The sequence below is a fragment of the Panthera uncia genome, chromosome X, assembly GCF_023721935.1.
Source record: "Panthera uncia isolate 11264 chromosome X, Puncia_PCG_1.0, whole genome shotgun sequence".
In the NCBI taxonomy this organism is placed as follows: domain Eukaryota; kingdom Metazoa; phylum Chordata; class Mammalia; order Carnivora; family Felidae; genus Panthera; species Panthera uncia.
In genome coordinates, this window is record NC_064817.1 from 96,548,125 (window position 1) to 96,562,881 (window position 14,757).

The following is a 14,757-nucleotide window of genomic DNA, read 5'->3' on the forward strand; positions in this document are numbered from 1 at the left end:
CCACAGCTTTTCGACAGACCAATTTGGATGTTTTATTTAAAATTTCCTCAAAGGCTGAAAATATCTGCTGTGAATATTCAATTTAACGGCTTCATTTACATTGATCTTTTAGAGGTCTGCTTTGTTTTCATAATTTCTTCTTCTTGTCCTCTCTCTTATTGGCAGGCTTTGTTTTCTTTTCCAGAGGCCTACTGAGCATGGCACACTTTCAGTAATGTTCCATTTTCTACTTGTTTTTAAATCAACCATATGTGCCTCCATTAAGAAGTGAAGCTCCGATGATGCTGGTTTCCCTCTTTAAGAGTTCTGTTCTAAAGAAGAATAAGAAACCTCACTCATAGATCCAGGACTCTCCTAAGAATAGAGATCCTCTATGTTGGTATTTATTAGATGCAATACTGCAAAATGGAACAGTGTGCACCTTCTCCAAAATTTCACCAGGCAGAAGCCCCGGTTTGGAATGCCTTTACATTAATCAGCTTTCCCGGCAGCATAATGATGCTGGAAATTAGGAAAGCAATGGAGGATTCTTAGTCGGATTTAATAGGCTTGGGCACTTTGCTAACACACTGCAGTGGATCAATTGAAGTTAATTATTATACAAGATTAAACCCCAAGTAACTACAGTACATCAAACCAATGCAAAAAGCTCTGGCTCAGGAAGGAGAAAAAACAAACATGAATTCTAGAGGCAAGACTTTTCCATCCCGTTCTTAACTCACTACATTTTGCATATAAACATAATAGACTAATACAATATGAAATAGAGCATATTAAATTCTAAGAGTGAGATATAAACTTCACCTACTGTCTCTATGGAATACTTAACCTGGGGACCTAAAGGAATGGCTGTGAATTTTCTTAACGTTTCTATTTATTTTTGGATAGTTGATTTGTCTTCTACTGCTTGCCCAGATTTACATTTCTACCCACCGGGGACTCAACCTTTTATGATCATTGACCATTGCAAGAAAAAGAAGTATCTGAAGAAGCCACAAAAGCAAATAAATGGGATTTCACATTTATTCACTGCCTGAGTCACTTCAAGGAAGCATGGCTAAGCCTGGAATAGGTGCTTAATAAATAATTCTTGTATGAGAGTTATTTAGGTTCTTTAGGGACCTAACTGGGAGAGACAAAGGAACATACTAGGAAGGAGAAAACAATGACAAGGCACATTTATGCTAATTCATGGTCATTAAGTGATAGTAATATACCTTGTTGGCAGGATGTTTTTTTAAGTATCCACCCATTTCTTCCTGACAGTTCCTTTTTCTTGCCCTTCCCCTCACTGAACAGCTAAACAGTTCCGTGCTCATTTGCTTTGGCAGACAGCAGAAATGGCATAAAGCAGTGGGGAGCAAGAGGCATCTCATCTTGGCATTTGGGTTTCAAAAGCCTAGCAAAGGGCTCACAACGCAAATAATGCTAGCGAAAAAGTAAAAATTTCCCCAACCATCCCCCACCAGACCAGGAAAAGATTTCCTAGGATGAGAAAATTAAGAAAAGGTAGAGAGGAAGCAATGAGAATATAGATGTCAAGTGTTCCAAGAGAGGGGGCCAGAAATAAAAAGCCACATAGGTTTTCGGTTTCTAAGATATACGGAATTTAGACCCCATTTTCAGATGAAGCCTTTGGGAGACAATAAGATACATGAGGGACAAGTAGCTCTTAAACATGTCTCAGCAGAAGGGGACTTAGCCTCACTGCGCTTTCCTACACCTTGTTGTAGAGCAGGAACAGCTGACTGATTTCTGAGAGCACCAGAGTGACATGGAAGTAGCACTGAAACACAATCAACCTAGGGGCACCGGGTGGCTCAGTCGGTTAAGCGTCTGACTTTGGCTCAAGTCGTGATCTCACAGTCCGTGAGTTCGAGCCCCGCGTCGGGTTCTGTGCTGACAGCTCAGAGCCTGGAGCCTGCTTCGGATTCTGTGTCTTCCTCTCTCTCTGCCCCTCCCCTGCTCGTGCTGTGTCTCTCTCTGTCTCAAAAATAAATAAAACATTAAAAAAAATTCTTTTAAAGAGACCTGTTAGAATGGGTTCAAATATTCAATATTGTTCATAGGTCAGTTCTCCCCAAGTTGACCTATAGATTCAACACAATTTCAATTGAAACCTCAGTTTCTTTTCTGCAGAAATTGATTGACAGGTTGATTTGAAAATATATGTGGAGGGGGCACCTGGGTGGCTTAGTTGGTTAAGCCTCTGACTCTTTAAATTTGTTTTAATGTTTATTTATTTTTGAGAGGCAGAGAGAGACAGAAAACGAGCAGGGGAGGAAGAGTTTGAGCCCTCGGGCTCTCTGTTATCAGCACACAACCTGTTTTGGATCCTTTGTCCACCCCCCTCCCATCTCTTTCTGCCCCTCCCCCACTTGCACTCTCTGTCTCTCAGAAAGAAATAAACATTAAAAAAAACCAATCAACCTAAGGGAGCCATGAAGAGCAAGGATCATCCCTCCTGGTGGTGTTTATGAACCACTGATGTAGGCTCAGATGAGGCATGGGTATCTCAATAGATACTTACATGGGCAGAAGATATTGAAGATACAACATATCCAATTGAAGATACAACATATCCTCCCAATATCTTGGCACTATGTGAGTTCTCCATCTAGCCCTCAATAACTTAAACACAACCCAAGTCAAGAAGTGTGAAATGCCCAGACTGACTACAATTAAGTTTCCAAACTCTGTTGGAATGAAACTTTCAAGTTGAAATTTATTAGAAAAAGAGTTTCATTTTTTTATACACATGGGTTTATGGACTGAGATTCATGCCTATATATCTGTAAGCATATATCCAACAAATTACACGCTAAAGAAGTGTTAAAATAGGGATGGACAAGTTTTTCAATAAACATTGATTCACTGGTCACTATGGCTTTGATTAGGAGGTGGTAAGAAAAATACAATGGCAGGGGTATGTGGTGGAAATTCACAGGGCCTCAACTGAAGTGTTGGAATTTTAAGGTCTGAACACGGTAGTAGACCAGGAGACAGATAAGAAACTGGCATGGACAGAAAATGACATTCACCTAGTTATTTAACTTTGCATGAAAATATTGGCTCTCAAACTTTAGTGCAAATATGAGCCAACTTTGATGGATTTTTTTTTTTCACAATACACACACAATGGCCTCAGTACCAGATTTTGATTCCATGGATATACAGCAAGAGTCAGCACACTTGTGCCATAAAGGTCCAGACAGTAAATGTTTTAGGATTTCCTGGACATGTGGACTCTGTCACAACTATCCAATTCTGCACTGTGGTGCAAAAGCAGCCACAGACTATACATACATGAAAAGATATATCTGTGTTCCGTTAAACTTCTATTTACAAAAATAGGTGGCAGCTTGGATTTGGCCCACAGGCCACAGTTTTCTGACCCCTGTTCTCAAACAAGTCCTGAAGCCTATAATTTTTTAAAGTTCTACAAGTGATTCAAATCACAATTTTCCAGAAAGCTTCAATTTTTATACAAATACATTACTTATGCGGGGTAACATATTAATATTTTATGTATCCTTATCAAAGTTTTATTTAATTAAAAAAACAGGAAATTGGGGCAAAAGATACATGGGTCTCATTTATGAATGGCTACGTAAAAGTTATACAAAAAGCCTAAATTAAATATTATCAGGTAGAAACGTCTAGTATAGAAAAAGAATAAGCTATCATAATTAAATAGAACTAATGCTGGGAACAGAAAAACATTACATACCCTTGAATCCAATGATTTCATTTCTAGGAATCATACAGATACATGTTAAGAGATTTAGGTAGGAAAAGTATTTACTCACTGCAGCATTGTTTGTAATAGCAACAGAGGGAAAACCATATAAAGGTCTATTAACAGGAGACTGGTTGATATTACATGCTTAAATATGCATAGAATGTCTCTAGAAGAGTATACAGGAAACTAGCAACAAGTGGCTTCTTCTAGAGAGAGGAACTGGTTGACTAAGAAATAGGGCTAAAGGGGGGCGCCTGGGTAGTTCACTCGGTTAAGCATCTGACTCTTGATTTTGCCTCAGGTCACGGCCTCATGGTTTGTGAGTTTGAGCCCAGCATCAGGCTCTGTGCTGACAGCGCAGAGCCTGCTTGGGATTCTTGGGATTCTCTCTCTCTCTCCCTCCCTTGCTCTCTGCCCCTCCCCACCACTGTGCATGCGTGCATGCACTCTCCCCCCCACTCTCAAAATAAATAAATAAACATTTAAAAAGTTTTTTTAAAAATATAAGGCAAAAGGGAGACTTGCTGTATATATTTTGGGGCTTTAGGGGCTTATATAATGTACAAATGCAACATATTCAAATGAGTAATTATTGTAATTTTAAAATTACATTGCATTAATTGATTCATTTAGCAAACCCTTATTGGCCTCTTACCTCAGGGTAGAGCAATAAACATAGATATCCGGCAGAGGAAACAACCAAGCAAACAATCTGGAAAACGGTGGCTTCAGTGTCCAGGTGCAACCACCAAAAATTGGTTCAATTGTCTTGAGAGAGGAGACAGAAGCATATAATCACTATTTATTTATATGCCCCCAAAGTGATTCTAATATCTAGAATAACATAGCTAATATATTTGAGAGCTAATTAGTTTAAATAAGTATAGACTGATGGTGAAAAAACCTAGAGAAAATCTTAATTGCATCTGAGAATGCCACATCTCCTGAGGACATAAAAAGTGCATGATGTCATTTTCAGAATAAAGGAGGGATCAAGAAATGAGTGAATGTCATTGACCAGTTCTTCCACCTTCTAGAGTAATCCAGTGAGCATAATTCCTCATCCTGGCGCCAGGCATTCCAGGAGAGCAATAGCTCCAATGCTCCCATCTTATCTACTTTCCTACTTGCACCCAAAGAAGAATGAGAAGAGAACCCCACCCCACACCCACACCCCATAGAAAGGTTCTATTTTTTTCTTTGACTTACTAAGGGACTACTGTAATAAAAATGCTAACTCTGTCTTCCAACACCTTCTGGGTCACTATTGCCTGAGACCCCTAACAAGCTGACTTATACGTGTGCCGAATGAACCCACCCATGAGCAAACATTGAAAGTTCACAATCCAGGGGTGCCTAGGTGGCTCAGTTGGCTGAGTGTCTGACTCTTGATTTCTGCTCAGGTCATGATCTTACAGTTGTGGGATCAAGTGCCACGTCAGGCTACACACTGAGTGTGGGGCCTGCTTGGGATTCTCTCTCTCTCCCTTTGCCCGGCACATGCATGCACTCTCTCTCTGTCTCTGTCTCTCTGTCTCTGTCTCTCTCTCTAAAATAAAGAAAAAAAAAGTAAATTCACAATGCAGCTAAGGAGACTCAGCAACTTGAGGGAACAGCCAAGATGAACAACCAGGATTTGTGGCTTGTTTTCTTTTTTCTTTTCAAATTTTTATTTAAATTCTAGTTATTTAACATACTGTGACTGTTATTGAGGCAGACATAATTATAAGGGAAAGAAGAGAGCTTTCAAGGAAAATGGTGAGGACCCTTAAAAAGACATAACTAGAATGCAAAACAGGGGAGTCCAGAAAACATTTTTTTACAGTTTAAAAAATCAGTAATGAAAATGGCAAATAGAATGGCCAATGCTTAAAATTGGAAGATAAAATAAAAGATCTTTTAACACACAGAGAAAAATACATTAAATGGGATTTATTAATGAAAAGATAAGACATATTGAAAGTACTTCCAGAAAACGAACCACTAAATAATAGTTGTATAGGAAGAGAAAAAAAATAGATGGAAATGAATGATCAAAGAAACAAAAAAACAAAATTTCTGTCAACTAGAAAGACTTTAGATTCCAGATTAAAAGTGATCCCCAGGGACCCCTGGGTAGCTCAGTTGGTTGAGCATCTGACTCTTGATTTGGACTCAGGTCATGATCCCAGGGTCGTGGGATCAAGCCCTGCATTGGGCTCATCATTGAGCATGGAGTCTGTTTGAGATTCTCTCTCTCTCTCCCCCCTCTCTCCCCCTCACCCTTTCTCCCTGTCTTTCTCCCTTGCTCATCTTCTCTCTCTCTCTAAAATTAAAAAAAAGGGATCCCCAAATCTCATGACCTGTTAATGAAAAAAAACATGCACACCTAGAAAGCCTATAGAAACATCTAAGCTACAAAAAAAGTAAAATCTTAGAGACACCAAGATAAATAAAACAGGTTGTTAATAACTAAAAGAGAATTTGACTAGCATTAAACTTCTTTTCTTCACCATTGGAAGTTAGAGGACATTGAAGCAATATGTATATATTCTGGAGAGTAAACAGACTTATTCAAAGTAATATTCATATGTGAGAGCAAAAAAAATCATGAACATAAGAAAATTCAGAAAGTATACCACTGTTGGTACAGCCACAGGGAAATCAGTACGGAGGTTCCTCAAAAATTAAAAATACAAATACCATATGATCCAATAATTTACTATTGGATACTTACCCAAAGAAAACAAAAACACTAATTCAAAAAGATACATGCACCCTATGTTACTGCAGCATTATTTACAGTACCCAAGATATGGAAGCAACCTAAGTGTCCATCAACAAATGAATGGATAAGGAAGATGCTGTGTGTGTGTGTGTGTGTGTGTGTGTGTGTACATACATCCACAATGATAAAAAAAAGAATGAGATTAAGCCACCTGAGACAACATGAATGGACTAGAGGTCAGACTGTAAAAGACAAATAACATATGATTTCACTCATAAGTGGAATAAAAAAAAAGATGAATGAACAAAAAGCAGAATCAGACCTGTAAATACAGAGAACAAACTAATGGTTACCAGAGGGGAGGGAGTGGGGGTGGGCAAAATGAGTGAAGGGGAGTGAGAGATACAGGCTTCCAGTTATGGAATGACTAATTCAAAGGAATAAAAGGCACAGCATAAGGAATACAGTCAATATTGTAATGGCAGTGTAATGGCACTGTGTGTCAACCATACTAAAAAAATATTAAGCCACTAATAGCATACATGATACAAAACTAACAAATCATAAGGGGCATCTGGGTGGCTCAGTCATGATCAGTTAAGCATCCAACTCTGGATTTTGGCTCAGGTCATGATCTCACAGTTCCTTTGATTGAGCTCCACACTATTAATGCGGAGCCTGCTTAGGATTCTCTCTCTCCCCCTCTGTCTGCCCCTCTCTCTCAAAGAAATAAACCTTAAAAAAATCATAAAAGGGGGGGGGGGAAGTGTACTACTCATATATTCTTTATAAGTAAATTACTCAAAGAAAGACCGTTTCCAAGTGAAAATTATAGCAGATGAAAGAACTCAAGATGAGGGAAGGTAAAATGTATACAAAAGAGTGGTGAGCCATCCTTCTTGCAAAATGTATTGTTAAAACCTAAATGAATGATAATATGAGCACAAACTGTCGCATAAATGTTAAGAAAGGTGTATTGGACTATAATTTACATTTTGTAAAGTAAAATATATAGTCATATACTGGAAATAAATTATTTTTTTAAACAAAGTTTGGGATTTGGTACAGAAAAGAGGGAGTGAGGCATTTAAACCTTTGTAAGAAATTTCTTTGAACATAGTGGTAAAACATTTTGGGGATTGGAAAACATACCTTATTTGATTCTGTTCTTTTGATAGAAGAATATAGCTTTAAATGCTACAAAAATGTAGAAAAATATCACTAAAGAAATAAAGAATTTATGAATTAACATAGGAAAAGAGAGAAATGTTCTCACTCTGAGAAATCTAGATATGACAAAGGATAAATGAGCAAATAATAACAAGAATAGTAAGTAATAAACATAAAATAAGAAAAAAGGAAAAACTTAAACATATCAATTATCCCCCAAAATGGAAATGGATTGAACTCCCTTTAAAAAGATGAAAGAAAGAAAGAAAGAAAGAGAAGGGAGGGAAGGAAGGAAGGAAGGAAAAGAAACAAATTGCAAGTTAAATTAAGAAATAAATGTTGAAAATAAAGGAATAAGCAAAAATATATTAGGCAAATATTAAAAAGAAAGCAAGAATTGTGATACTGGTACAAGGAAATGAGAATCAAAGTGAAAAGTATTAAATGGCACAAAGAGAAACATTTGGTCATTGACTTATTTATTGAGCATCTACTATGTGTCAAGCATTGTTCTGGATACAAGGAAAAACCAGTCACCAAACAGAATAAAAGAGCTGCATTTGCAGACCTTGCATTATAGTAGCAGAGGATAGATACTAAACAAAAAAAGTAAATTATTTGGTATATTAGATGTGATAAATGCTGTGGAGAGGAAAAACAAGGAGAGAACAGTGAGAAATACCTTAGGTGAGGTTAGAGAAGCCTATCTAAGAAGGCAACATTTGAGCAAGCACTTAAAACAGGTGTAATGGTAAAAGACACTAAGATACTAAGAAGATGTAAGATATAACTCACAAGTACTTATGCACCAAACAACATAAGAGCAAACGCTCCCAGAATTACAGAGAGAAAGCAATATAACTATATAAAGTGAAAAATGTTAATAGATGTCTTTCAGAAAAACTAGTAAGGATACGAAGGATTTCTGTCCCCTGCAAGGAAAGAATATGCATTTTCTTCTATGGCTATGGAACATTTGTAAAAATCAGTCATGTACTTGACACAAAGAAACCTTAAGAAATTCATAAAGTTTTAAAAAGCCATATTTCCCTAAGAATGGCACAAAAAATTAGAAACAACAGCAAAAATATAACAGTATCTTAAGGATCTGGAAACTGAGAAATGCTTGGATAAAAAGAAGAAATTAAAATAGAAATCATGACTTATCTAAAATGTATCCCCAAAATGTACTTTTCACTTTGTATTAAAAGCTATGGGCAAGCCAGGAACAGAAGGAAACTGTCTCAGTGTAACAAAAGCCATCTATGACAAACTTGTGGCTAACATCATACTCAATGGTGACAGGCTGAAAGCTTTTCCTTTAAGATCAGGAAACAGGCAAGAAGGCCCGCTTTCACCACTTTCGTTGAGCATAATACTGGTCATGTTAGCCACAGCAAATAGATTAGTAGAAGTTATTAGGCCATTAGGCTAATTAGGCTATTATTTCTTATTAGAAAAAGAAATAAAAGGCATCCAGATTGGAAAGGAAGAAGTAAAATTATCTTTGTTTGCAAATGACATGATCTTACGTATACAAAACCTTAAAGGTCCCACGAAGGGAAAAACTACTTGAGCTAATAAATGAATGCAGCAAAGGAGCCGGACACAAAGTCAACACACAAAAATCAGTTGCATTTCAACATACTAACAATAAATGATCTGAAAAGGAAATTAAGAAAACAATTCCATTTACAATAGCATCAGAAAATAAAATACATAGGAGCATCTGGGTGGCTCAGTCGTTGAGCATCTGACTCTAGATTTCAGCTCAGGTCATTATCTCCTGGTTTGTGAGTTTGAGCCTCGAGCCCCACAGTGAGCCTGCCTCGGGCTCTGCACTGGCAGTGTGGAGCCTGCTTGGGATTCTCTCTCTCTCTCTCTCTCTCTCTCTCTCTCTCTCTCTTTCTCTCTCTCTCTCTCCCCCCCACCAGCTCTCTCTCTCTCTTTCTCTTTCTCTCTCTCCCCCCCACCCGCTCTCTCTCTCTCTCTCTCTCTCTCTCTCTCAGTAAATAAATAAAAGCTTAACAAAAGAAAGAAAAGAAAATACTTAGAAATTAATTTAACTAAGGAAGTGAAAGGCTAATATGATGAAAACCATAAAACATTGTAAAGTAGACATAAATAAATGGAAGGATGTCCCCATGTTTGTGTACTGGAAGACTTAATATGGTTAAGATGTCAATACGACCCAAAGCAATCTACAGATTCAGTGCAATCTATATCAAAATCTCAACGACATCTTTTTGCAGAAAGAGAAAAATTGATCCTAAAATTTACATGAAATCTCAAGGTACCTGGAATAACCAAAGCAATCTTTTTTTTAACAGTTGGTCAAAAATGGGGACGCCTGGGTGGCTCGGTCGGTTAGGCATCCAACTTCAGCTCGGGTCATGATCTCACGGTCCGTGGGTTCAAGCCCCGCCTCGGGCTCTGTGCTGACGGCTGGGAGCCCGGAGCCCGCTTCGGATTCTGCATCTCCCTCCCTCTCTGTCCCTCCCCTGCTTGTACTCTGGCTCTATTTCTCAAAAATAATAAAATGTTAAAAAAAATTTTCAAAAACCAGTTGGTCAAAAATGATACCATTTTTATATAAATATGTGTATATAGAGATACATACAAAATCAGTGGAAAATGTACACAAGGGTACACCCATGAACAGTAATTTCATATGGGTGATGACAGCAGTACTTTGGAAACTATTAATTGGCTTTATAGAGGTATCATTTACATACAATCAGATACACCCATTTTAAGTATACAGTTCAAATTCTGACAGTTTATACACATTGGTATTCACCACCACAATCAAGAGAAAACATTTGCATCTCCCCCCAAAAGTTTCTTCTCGCCCCTTTTAATCAATTCTACCTCCCACAACTTCCAGCCCCATTCACTGATCTGCTCTTTTGCAGAAGTACTCTGCATTTCTAAATTTTGCTTATCTGTGTATTGTAATATTCTCTAGTGAACATACATCTCTTTTTTTAATACAGAAAAAAACGTGTTTTAAAATTTAAAAATAATTTTAAAACTATGTTAAAAACAGGAAACAAATGCTAAAAAATTCATCTATGAGATAAAATTATTTCAAAATTGATTTATATATTTCTTCCCCATAACATATGCACCAAAGGGTAGGATTTCCATTGTCCTGCTTTGTTCCCTGACTCTAAAGGACCTTCCCCCACCCCCCACTCACCCACACTCCAGTCACTAAGCTGACTCAAAGTTGCTCAGACCAACCCTGTCCCCAAAGTCAACAGCTCCCCACCCTTTCATGAATCAGTAACCTCCAGGGGTTATGACAATCTTCTCACCCAAAATGGAAAAAGGGGAGACAGCCCTCTTTTCAGAAGGTTGTAGCTATATGATTAATATAACATTGTGTGTCAACTATACTCAAATAAAAATAAGAAATAAAATAAAATAAATTGTCATGAATTTCATATATCTATAACCAAAGCGATCTCGAAGAAGAACAAAATTGGAGGACTCACACCTCCTGATTTTAAAACTTACTACAAAGCCTCAGAGATGAAAACAGTGTGGTACTGGCATAAACACAGGTTTCAAATCAACAAAATAGAGTAGAGAGACCAGACATAAACCTTCGCATATATAGCCAAGTGATTTTTTTGGCAAGAGTTTCAAGACCATTCAATGGGGAAAGGACAGCCTTTTCAGCAAATAGTAATGGATGTTCACATGCAAAAGAATGAACTTGGATCCTTACCTAACACCATACACAATAATCACCTAAAAATGGATCAAAGACTTAAAAGTAAGAGCTAGAACTATGAAACTCTTAGAAGAAAGTGTGGAGTAAAAGCTTCATGACATTGGCTTTGGCAATGATTTCTTGGATAGGACACCAAAGGCACACACAAACTGGATTTCATAAAAACTAAAAACTTTTGTGCATCAAAGGAACTATGAACAAAGTAAACACGCAACCTACAGAATGTGAAAGTCTTTGTAAACCATATATCTAATGAGGGATTAATATTCAGCATATGTGGAGAACTCCTAAAACTCAACGACTGAAAACAACAACCCAGTTCAAAAATGGACAAAGGACTTAAACAAATATTTCTCCCATGATATCTCCCATGATAAAATAATGTCAAGCACACGAAAAGATGCTCAACATCACTAATTATTAGGGAAATACAAATCATAACCACAGTGAGGTACTACCTCACATCCATTAGGATAGTTACTATCAACAAAACCAAAAAAAGAAAGAAAGAAAAGGGTGGTTCAGTCAGTTAAGCATCTGACTCTTGATTTTGGCTCAGGTCACGATCCCACGGTTCACGGGATCGAGCACTACATAGGGGTCTGTGCCGGCAGCACAGAGCCTACTTGGGATTCTCTCTCTCCCTCACTCTCTGCCCCTCCCCTGCTTGTGCTGTCTCTGTCTCTCTCAAAGCAAATAAATAAACATTTTTCTCATTAAAAATAAAATTATCGTATGATCCAGTAAATACACCCAAAAAGTACTGAAGGCAAGGTTTTGGAGAGGTATCTCCACAACAGTGTTCATAGCAACGTTATTCACAATAGCCAAAAGGTAGAAACAACCCAAGTGTCCATCAACAAATAAATGGACAAAGAAAAGGAGGTATAAACGTATAAACATACAATGGACTATTATTCACACTTAAAAAGGAGGGAAATTCTGACACATGCCACAATATGGATGAACCTCGAAGACATTATGCTAAGTGAAGTAAGCATATCACGAAGACAAATACTGTACAATTCCACTTTTATAAGGTACACAGAGTACTCAAATACATATGCACAGAAAGTAGAGTGGTGGTTGCCAGAGGCTGGGGGAAGGGATTGGAGACTTATAGTTTAATGAGTACAGATTTTCAGTTTTGCAAGATAAAAAGAGTTCTGGAGATAGATGGTGGCGATGGCTGCATAATGATATGAATGTACTTAATACCAATGAAGTACACACTTCAAAACGGTTAAGGTGGGAAATTGTATGTTACGTGTATTTTACCAGAGTGAAAAAATCTGAAAGATAAAAAAGAACACCAAATAACTATGGGATGTGTATAGAAGATGGGAAACTTCCCAATTTAATTTATAATTTTATAACCTAAATATAAAGCATTATAAACATGCAAAAAAAAAACAAGGTGATTTATTCATATAAATATAAAAATTATAAATAAAATAGCAAAAAAAATCCAGCAGTTCATGAAAGATATTAGGAAATCTAACAACGTAATTTGTGTTAAAAAATTTAAAAGAGGGGCCGCTGGCTGACTCAGTCAGTAGAGCATATATATCTTGATCTTCGTGTCATGAGTTTAAGCCCCACATTAGGCATGGAGCCTACTTTAAAAAAAAAACTTAAAAAGAGAAAATCCAATAACAAATATATCAACAAATAATAATTAACATATTAAATTCTGGGGGCACCTGGGTAGTTCAGTCGGTTGAGCGTCCAACTCTTGATTTCCGCCCAGGTCACAATCCCAGGGTCATGGAACCAGCCCTGCCTTGAGCCCATGCTAAGCATGGAGCCTGCTTAAGACTCTCCCTCTCTCTCTCTCTCTCTCTCTCTCTCTCTCTCTCTCTCTCCCTCTGCCCCTTTCCCCTACTCGTGCTGTCTCTCTCTCTAAAATTAAAAAAAAAATCAAAATAAGATATTAAATTCTGTAACTATTCCTGATAAAAACTCCAAAAAATAAAAAAAGTAGAGGTTATGTGGTGTTTCAGAGCAAAAACATTGGAACCTAACTACGTGGGTTTGAATCTCAGCTCCATTACTTCCTAGCTGGAAGTTAACTTTAAAGTGGGAATGATAATAATAGCTGTTTTATGGCTTAATGTATGTATGACACTTAGATGCACACTCGCTCTTCAGAAAGGCAGTTTGATATAGTAGCTGCGTGGATTCAAATCCAAGCTCACCGCTGCGAGCCATGTGACTTTTGGAAAGTTACTTAACCTTCTGTACCTCCGTTTTCCCTTTGTCTACAAAGAGGAATAATAATAAAGCTACATCCGTAAACTGGGAATAATAATAAATTATAGATTTTACAGATTTTTATGAAGATTAAATTAAAGCTAGAAGCACTTAGGCCACTGCCTGGCACATGCTAGGAATTGCTATGGCAACATTCAGCCTTCTGGGGTTACCTCTCCACGGCTCTGATCTCTCTGGCAACCTGCTCGCAAATTCCAACCACTTTAGTTGGTCCCAGAATTGTGATCTCTGCCTCTTCTGCCTACCGTTCTCTGCTTGGGTTCCGCCATCCGGGGAAACACAGCCAGGGAGAACATTTCCCCCTGGGTAGAAGTTGGACCTGAATCATATACTTCCTGTCTCTCTCAAGGATTGCAGTCCCACCTGGATTACTGTCACATACCTGTCAATAGTTGTTTTACGTATTATAGATCTAAAAAATTTCCAAGCTGTGTATGAAAATCTATAATCTCATTTAATCCTCACGATAGCCACAGGAGATATATACGTCCTAATTACAGAGGAGGAAACTGAATAAGGGAGAGATTAAATAACCTATCCGTGGTTATGAAGCTCGTAAGTGGTGGAGTCAAAATTTGAAACTTGACACTTTTATTCTGGAGCTCAGGCTCTCAACCAGTACACTATACTGCCAACCTGGCAACATTTATTAAAATTAAAATGTGCATAGCTTTTGACTCAGCAATCTCACTTCTGAGAATTTATCCATCAGACATAAATGCACTAGTATATCAAGATATATATGTAAATGTGTTTATTGCAGAATTTGTAATACTTCTAAAAATACTGAAGCCAGTCTAAATCTGATAAGAGACTCTATAAGGGAACGGTTGAATAATTAAAGCGCCTTTGTACATACCATGGAATATTACACGACTATTAAATGAGATTAATATGTATCGAATTGAGGATGTGCAGGACATATTAAAAATGAAAAGCAAATTCCAGAATAATATGCATAGTGTGACTCAGAAATGACTCAGCTAATTTATGGCTCCCGCATAGACCTCTCTCCGGAACTTCAGGCTTCCCACTCAACGTTGCCTCTTAAAGTCTCAAAAGCAGTGCAAACGCAATATGTCCAAATCTGAACTCGGAGTTCTCCATCTCCAAACCGAATTG